The following is an 8,288-nucleotide window of genomic DNA, read 5'->3' on the forward strand; positions in this document are numbered from 1 at the left end:
GTGAGGGTAGGAAACAACATCTCCACCCCGCTGATCCTCAACACTGGGGCCCCACAAAGGTGTGTTCTCAGCCCTCTCCTGTACCTCCTCTTCACCCATGACTGTGTGGCCATGCACGCCTCCAACTCAATCATCAAGTTTGCAGACGACACTATAGTGGTAGGCTTGATTACCAACAACGATGAAACAGCCTACAGGGAGGAGGTGAGGGCCCTCGGAGTGTGGTGTCAGGGAACTAACCTCACACTCAATGTCAACAAAACAAAGGAGATGATCGTGGACTTCAGGAAACAGCAGAGGGAGCAGCCCCCTATCCACATCGACGGGACAGTAGTGGAGAAGGTGGAAAGTTCCTCGGCGTACACATCATGGACAAACTTAAATGGTCCACCCGCACAGACAGCGTGGTGAAGAAGGCGTAGCATTGACGCTTTGCTTGTTTGACGGTTCATCGGAGGGCAAAGCAAGATTTCTTATGAGCTTACTGGTTAGAGTCCCGCTCCTTGAAAGTGGCAGCTCTAGCCTTTAGCTCAGTGCGAATGTTGCCTGTAATCCATGGCTTCTGGTTGGGGTATGTACGTACGGTCACTTTGGGGGGGGACGTCATCGATGCACTTGTTGATGAAGCCAATGACTGATGTGGTGTACTCCTTATGTGGTGTATTCCTGGAACATATTCCAGTCTGTGCTATCAAAACAGTCCTGGAATGGATTTCAATTAACAGGTGTGCCTTCATAAAAGTTAATTTGACAAAAAGACCAAGTCCACATTATGGAGTTACTTCTGCTGCAGTGGATAAGTTCATTAGAGTTACCAGCCTAAGACATTGCAGCTAAAATAAATGCTTCACAGAGTTCAAGTAACAGACACATCTCAACATCAACTGTTCAGAGGAGACTGCGTGAATCAGGCCTTCATAGTCGAATTGCTGCAAAGAAACGTCTACTAAAGTACACCAATACAAAGAAGAGACTTGCTTGGGCTAAGAAACACGAGCAATGGACATTAGACCGGTGGAAATCTGTCCTTTGGTCTAATGAGTCCAAATTTGATATTTTTGGTTCCAACCGCCATGTCTTTGTGAGACGCAGAATAGGTGAACGGATGATCACCGCATGTGTAGTTCCCATCGTGAAGCACTGAGGAGGAGGTGTGATAGTGTGGGGGTGCTTTGCTGGTGACACCGTCAGTGATTTTTTTTTAATTCAAGGCACACTTAACCAGCATGGCTACCACAGCATTCTGCAGTGATACGACATCCCATCTGGTTTGTGCTTAGTGGTACTATCATTTGTTTTTCGTCAGGATAATGACCCAACACACCTCCAGGCTGTGTAAGGGCTCTTTGCCCAATAAGGAGAGTGATGGAGTGCTGCATCAGATGACCTGGCCTCCACAATCACCCGACCTCAACCCAATTGAGATTGATTGGGATGAGTTGGACCGCAGAATGAAGGAAAACAAGTGGCTGCTTATGTGGCAACTCCTTTAAGACAGTTGGAAAAGCATTCCTCATGAAGCTGGTTGAGAGAATGCCAAGAGTGTGCAAAGCTGTCATCAAGGCAAACGGTGGCTATATTTGAGTAATCTAAAACATAAAATATATTTTGATTTGTTTAATACTTCTTTGGTTACTACCTGATTCCTTCCATCTGAGTCTTTAGGTGCCTTTTGGCAAACTCTAAGCGGGCTGTCATGTGCCTTTTACTGAGGAGTGGCTTTGGTTTATCCACTCTACCATAAAGGCCTGATTGGTGGAGTGCTGGAGAGATTGTTGTCCTTCTGGAAGGCTCTCCCATCTCCACAGCGGAACTCTGGAGCTCTGTCAGAGTGACCATCGGGTTCTTGGTCACATCCCTGACCAAGCCCCTTCTTCCTCAATTGCTCAGTTTGGCCGGGCAGCCATCTCTAGGAAGAGTCTTGGTGGTTACAAACTTCTTCCATTTAAGAATGATAGAGGCCACCGTTTTCTTGGGGACCTTCAATTATGGTACCCTTCCCCAGATCTGTGCCTCGACACAGTCCTATCTCGGAGCTCTACGGACAATTTCTTCGACCTCATGGCTTGGTTTTTTCTCTGACATGCACTGTCAACTGTGGGACCTTATATAGACTGGTCTGTGCCTTTCCAAATCGTGTTCATTCAATTGAATTTACCACAGGTGTACTCCAATCAAGCTGTATAACAGTTTTAAGGATGATCAATGGAAACAGGATGCACCAGAGCTAATTTTTGAGTCTCTAATTTTTGAGCCTTGTTTTTGCTTTGTGATTCTGGAGTATTATGTGTATATTGATGAGGATTTTTTTTTTTTTACCCATTTTAGAATACGGCTGTAACGTAACAAATGTAAAAAAAGTCAAGAGGTCTGAATACTTTCCGAATGCACTGTATATTAAAGGGATACGTCAGGATTTTTACAATGAGGTCCTTTATCTACTTCCCTATCAGGAATCAAGGTAAGGCCCAAGTGCAGACTGTGTGAAGTAACAATGTTTATTGTAACCACAAGGGCAGGCAAACGACAGGTCAAGGCAGGCAGGGGTCGATAATCCAGAGTAGGAGCAAAGGTACAGGATGGCAGGCAGGCTCAAGGTCAGGGACAAGCAGAGTTCAGTAATCCAGAGGTGGAGCAAAGGTACAGAATGGCAAGCAGGGACAAGCAGAGTTCAGTAATCCAGAGGTGGAGCAAATACAGAATGGCAGTCAGGCTCAGGGACGGGCAGAATGGTCAGGCAGGTGGGTACAGGGAAAGGACAGACAAGGGTCAAAAACCAGGAGGACGAGAAAAAGAGAGGCTGGGAAAAGACAGGAGCTGACAGGACGAATGCTGGTAAGCTTGACAAACTAGACAAACTGGCACAGACAGACAGAAAACACAGGTATAAATACCCAGAGGATAAGTGGGGAAGACGGGCGACACCTGGAGGGGGTGGAGACAAGCACAAAGACAGGTGAAACAGATCAGGGCGTGACACTTCCCCAGTGTCAGGTGAACTCATGGATACCATTTTATCTCTGCGTGCAGAAAGAAGCTGCTAAGTAGCGCTAGTGCAATTGCTAACTAGCATTAGCATTATGACTGGAAGTCTATGGTGTCTGCAGCAATCCTGAAGTATCCCTTTAAGATCTCTCTCCGTCAGCTCCATAATGCACGTCAAGGGTTGTTTGACCCCTGTCATTGGACCCGTTGCAGGTTGCGCTATAAAGCAGATGAATTTGAGTTTGTTTTGAGGTGGGTTTTCTAAATGAGTGAGATTAAAAAATTGGATCATCCCTGGTAATGTTCTCTTTACTGTCTCGCAGCTCAGAAACCTCCTCATTGTAAATAAGAAATTGTTCTTAGCTGACTTGCCTTGTTAAATAAGGGTATCGTTCACCTGTTAACTCAGGGAAAATCTCGGAATACTATTTCCTTGCTTTTTTGTAAACTCAACTTTAAATCAAAGTGCTTGATTAATTACTGATAAGAGTTTAATAAAATAATAATGGCTTTCGTAATTAATGTAGCTTCCCCCCCACCACAATCACCCAACATCTAAATATTTCTCACCCGAGCCTTTCATATTTTGACATCTTTTCTCCACACATTCAAAATGATTCATTATCTCATGATTAGCCCGAAAACTCCAAACAAAACAGAAGTTGTTCTTCCTGCTTGGAAGACAGAAGACATATTTCTTGTGAATGTTTGAAAGGCGGCAATTTGAAGGACTGGATGATGAGGGCACTTGCAAAATGGCAGTTTCAGTTTCCTCTCTGACAAGTGTTCAAATGGAGGGGATTAGCCTAAGCCAATGATCTCCAATTTGAGTGTGACATTAAAACCTAATTTGAAGTGGCGTCAATAACATTATCACGCCTATTTAGAGATAATCAAATCTGTCGACATCCAAAAATTGTGATTTGGGACCTCTGAAGAGGCGAGTTTGTTTTGGTGCCAAATGTGGAATCAAGGCTTTTTTTGCAATTATGATATCTGCATCTATTCACTGGGCCTGAGAGATTTGAACTAAATCCCTCAGTCCATCAGCCCTCAAATTACCCTTTCTTATCAAGTGTTTGAGTTAAGATTAGGCCATAATACAATCTATCATGGTGTGAGGCAGGGTTAACGGATAGTTGGTTGATATTTGGGGGTTAAACTTTGACTCTATACAGTATTTTGAACACAAAATTGATGAATGTGTAACTTCATGTTCCAGTAAGTGAACCGCAATGGTCAATAGATGGCACAAGCATGGCTTAACCCTTAATTTGACAGTTTTACACTGAATATTTTTCATTATTTAAACAGTATCACTTATTTTTCATCATGGGCGGTATACAGTAAAGCATTCTTGTTCATTACTGTATATCTCATCAGATTGTAAACACAAAGCTCAGGCACTTGAACACTTCAGAGGAGGGGATGTCTTGGAATAAAATTTGAATTGTGGAGGGTGGGTGAACTAAGTGTGTGTCTGTGTGCCTATTTATTGGTGTGCGTGTCTGTGTGTGCCTGGATATGATAAATGTGCTTTCTCTCATAATCTATGTGCTTCAAAATATGATGTATGTGAGGATGAACTTTGAATTATAACCTAAAGAGGGACTCATAAATCTTGTGACTTTGTTGAGTAGCGGTCCACAGGAATACATTCTCTGTGTGTTTGTGTTTGATGAATAATGCAGTCGAGTTTGGCCAGTTGGATGCAGAAAGTGATGTAGAGACAGACCTATGCTTGCTGACAAACAAACGGCTCTGGTTGAAATGCATGTAAGGAGAGTTGTGTTGGTACTCAGACTCAAGGTCAAGCATTGCACTGACTCTACGGTCATTATTGGCCGTCCAAGACCTGCCCTTGGTGATGTACAGTAGACATGCATTTATGAATGGAGACCCACCCAAACTGTAATAATATCGCATTCAACTTTGCGTAGGTGCAAAATAATACAAATGTTTGGCGTACCTTAGAAAGGGTGTGTGCGCGCATGCTCATGTGTACGTGTGATTCTATACCAACAGCAAGAACCTTAAAAGTACCTTAAAGGTACAGAACACTTTTGGTTACCCACAATAGAGCTAGCAGTAGTAGATCTAGTTGCTTTAAATCTAGACTATTCAGCTTTATTGGGTGATTGAAATTCAAACGCAACGTTCCAGCTTTAGCGGAGACTGCATTCACGGGCAACGTTGCATATGTCGACTCAATTGGAAATTACCTTTACATTTCTATCGCTTCAGCTTTACAGATTGAATAGAACCATAAGGATGGGTAACTCCTGTACTCAGTGGCTTGAGTGTCTGTTTTTTTTAATGCTCAGCATTATATTGATCCATTAATGACCCCAGTTGCACACACCTGGTTTCCCAGGTCTTAACCAGACACTGATTTAAAAGAAAGAACAAAAGCCAGCAGACACACAGGCCTCCAAAGGTCCAGAGTTTCTCATCCCTGATCTAGACATTACTAGTTGACGATCCAGACATTACCAGTCATCATAAATCCAGTCAGCACTTGTTGATTCACAACCAAAACACAGCTGGTTCCTATGCCACCTATAGACATTAAAACCAGTAGAAAGTGTTAGCGCTGACGTTATCCACGCATTCCTATGGAAAACTCCAAATGGCGCATGAAGCCGGAAATATTTCAACTTGAAGCACGCCATATTGCTGAATGGAACCAAAACACATGGTGCCAACAGACATCACAGCTCTGCTTCTAGCTCCTAAGCAACTTTGCAGTATTTTGTTTTTTTGTGTTATTACAAACACCCAGAAATAACTTTTGGAAATCAGAGCGGTGGTAACTCATCAGCATTAAAACCCGAATTGGATCCTTTGTGTGTACCCCCCAGGGCAATTTAACTTATCCCAGAGGCTGCATCGGCGGAGAAGAGGTATTCTGAGTGGACTTCTAGTCCGACTCAGGAGGCAGGCACACCATCCATCGCTTCCGACTATAGTACTCACTAATGTTCAGTCTCTGGACAATAAAGTAGAATAGCTCAGGGCGAGGATCTCCTTCCAGAGAGACATCAGGGACTGTAACATACTCTGTTTCACGGAATCATGGCTCTCTCTGGATTTACTGTTCCCGTCCATACAGCCAGCTGGATTCTCAGTTCATCGCTCAGACAGGAATCTCCGGGAAGAAGAAAGGCCGGGATGTAAGTATCATGATTAACTACTCATGGTGTGATTGTGATAACATACAGAAACTCAAGTCCTTTTGTTCACCCGACCTACAATACCTCACAATCTAATGTCGATCATATTATCTCCCAAGACAATTCTCTTTGGTTATAGCCAAAGCCATGTATATTCCCCCTCTGCTGATACTACTACAGCCCTCAAGGAACTACACTGGACTTTATGCAAACTGGAAACCATATATCCTGAGGGCGAATTTGTTGTAGCTGTGATAGCAAATTTGAAGAAAATGCTACCGAAGTTTTATTAACACATTAACTGTAGTAATCGCTTAGGAAAACATTAGATCACTGCTACTCGCCTTTTCGAGACTACTACAAGGCCCTCCCCTGCCCTCCCTTTGGCAAATCAGATCACGACTCCATTTTGCTCCTCCCTTCGGAATCCATGCTTCAAGATTATTTTGATCACGTGGACTGGGATATGTTCCAGGTAGACTGAGAGAATAACATTGACGTTTACACAGACACGGTGACTGAGTTCATCAGGAAGTGTTCCCACGGTGTCTATTTAAAGCTACCAAAACCAGAAACTATGGCAGAATTCGCGCAAAACTGAAAGCGTGAATCACTGCATTTAACCATGGCGAGGTGACTGGGAATATGGTTGAATACAAACAATGTAGTTAATCCCTCCATAAGGCAATCAAAAAGGTAAAATGTCAGTAAAGAGACAAAGTGGAAAACCAGCCACGTCGCAGACACCGACGTTTTGCTCCCAGACAAGCTAAACACCTTCTTCACCCGTTTTGCGGATAACACAGTGCCACCGATGCGGCCCGCTCCAAAGGACTGTGGGCTCTCCTTCTCTGTGACCGATGTGAGTAAGACATTAAAGAGTGTTAACCCTCGCAAGGCTGCCAGCCCAGACGGCATCCCTAGCCGCGTCCTCAGAGGATACGCAGACCAGCTGGCTGGAGTGTTTACGGACATATTCAATCTCTCCCTATCCCAGTCTGCTGTCCCCACTTGCTTCAAGATGTCCACCATTGTTCCTGTACCCAAGAAAGCAAAGGTAACTGAACTAAATGACTATCGCCCCATAGCATAACTTCTGTCAAGTGCTTTGAGAGACTCATTAAGGATCATATCACCTCCTCCTTACCTGACACACTAGAACCACTTAAATTTGCTTACCGCCCCAATAGATCCACAGACGATGCAATCGCCATTGCATTGCACACTACCCTATCCCATCTGGACAAGAGGAATACTTCCGCCAGAATGCTGTTCATTGACTACAGCTCAGCTTTCAACACCACAGTACCCTCCAAGCTCATCATCAAGCTCAAGGCCCTGGGTCTGAACCCCGCCCTGTGCAACTGCGTCCTGGACTTCCTGAGGTAGGAAACAACACCTCCACTTCGCTGATCCTCAACACAGGGGCCCCACAAGGGTGCGTGCTCAGCCCCCTCCTGTACTCCCTGTTCACCCATGACTGAGTGGGCACACACACCTCCAACTCAATCATCAAGTTTGCAGATACACAACAGTAGTAGGCCTGATTACCAACAATGATGAGACAGCCGACAGGGAGGAGGTGAGGGCCTTGGCGGAATGGTGCCAGAAAAATAACCTCTCCCTCAACGTCAGCAAAATGAAGGAACTGATCATGGACTTTAGGAAACAGCAGAGAGAGCACACCCCTATCTACATCGACAGAACCGCAGTAGAGAAGGTGGAAAGCTTAAAGTTCCTTGGCGTACAAATCATTGACGATCTGAAATGATCTACCAAACAGACAGTGTGGTGAAGAAGGTTCAACAGCGCCTCCTCAATTTTTTTTATTTTTATTTCACCTTTATTTAACCAGGTAGGCAGGTTGAGAACAAGTTCTCATTTACAATTGCGACCTGCACAAGATAAAGCAAAGCAGTTCGACACATACAACAACACAGAGTTACACATGGAGTAAAACAAACATACAGTCAATAATACAGTAGAAAAATAAATCTATATACAATGTGAGCAAATGATGTGAGATAAGGGAGGTAAAAGCAAAAAAAAGACCATGGTGGCGAAGTAAATACAATATAGCAAGTAAAACACTGGAATGGTAGATTTGCAGTGGAATAATGTGCAAAGTAG

Source organism: Salvelinus namaycush, chromosome 32 (assembly GCF_016432855.1).
Source record: "Salvelinus namaycush isolate Seneca chromosome 32, SaNama_1.0, whole genome shotgun sequence".
Taxonomy (NCBI): domain Eukaryota; kingdom Metazoa; phylum Chordata; class Actinopteri; order Salmoniformes; family Salmonidae; genus Salvelinus; species Salvelinus namaycush.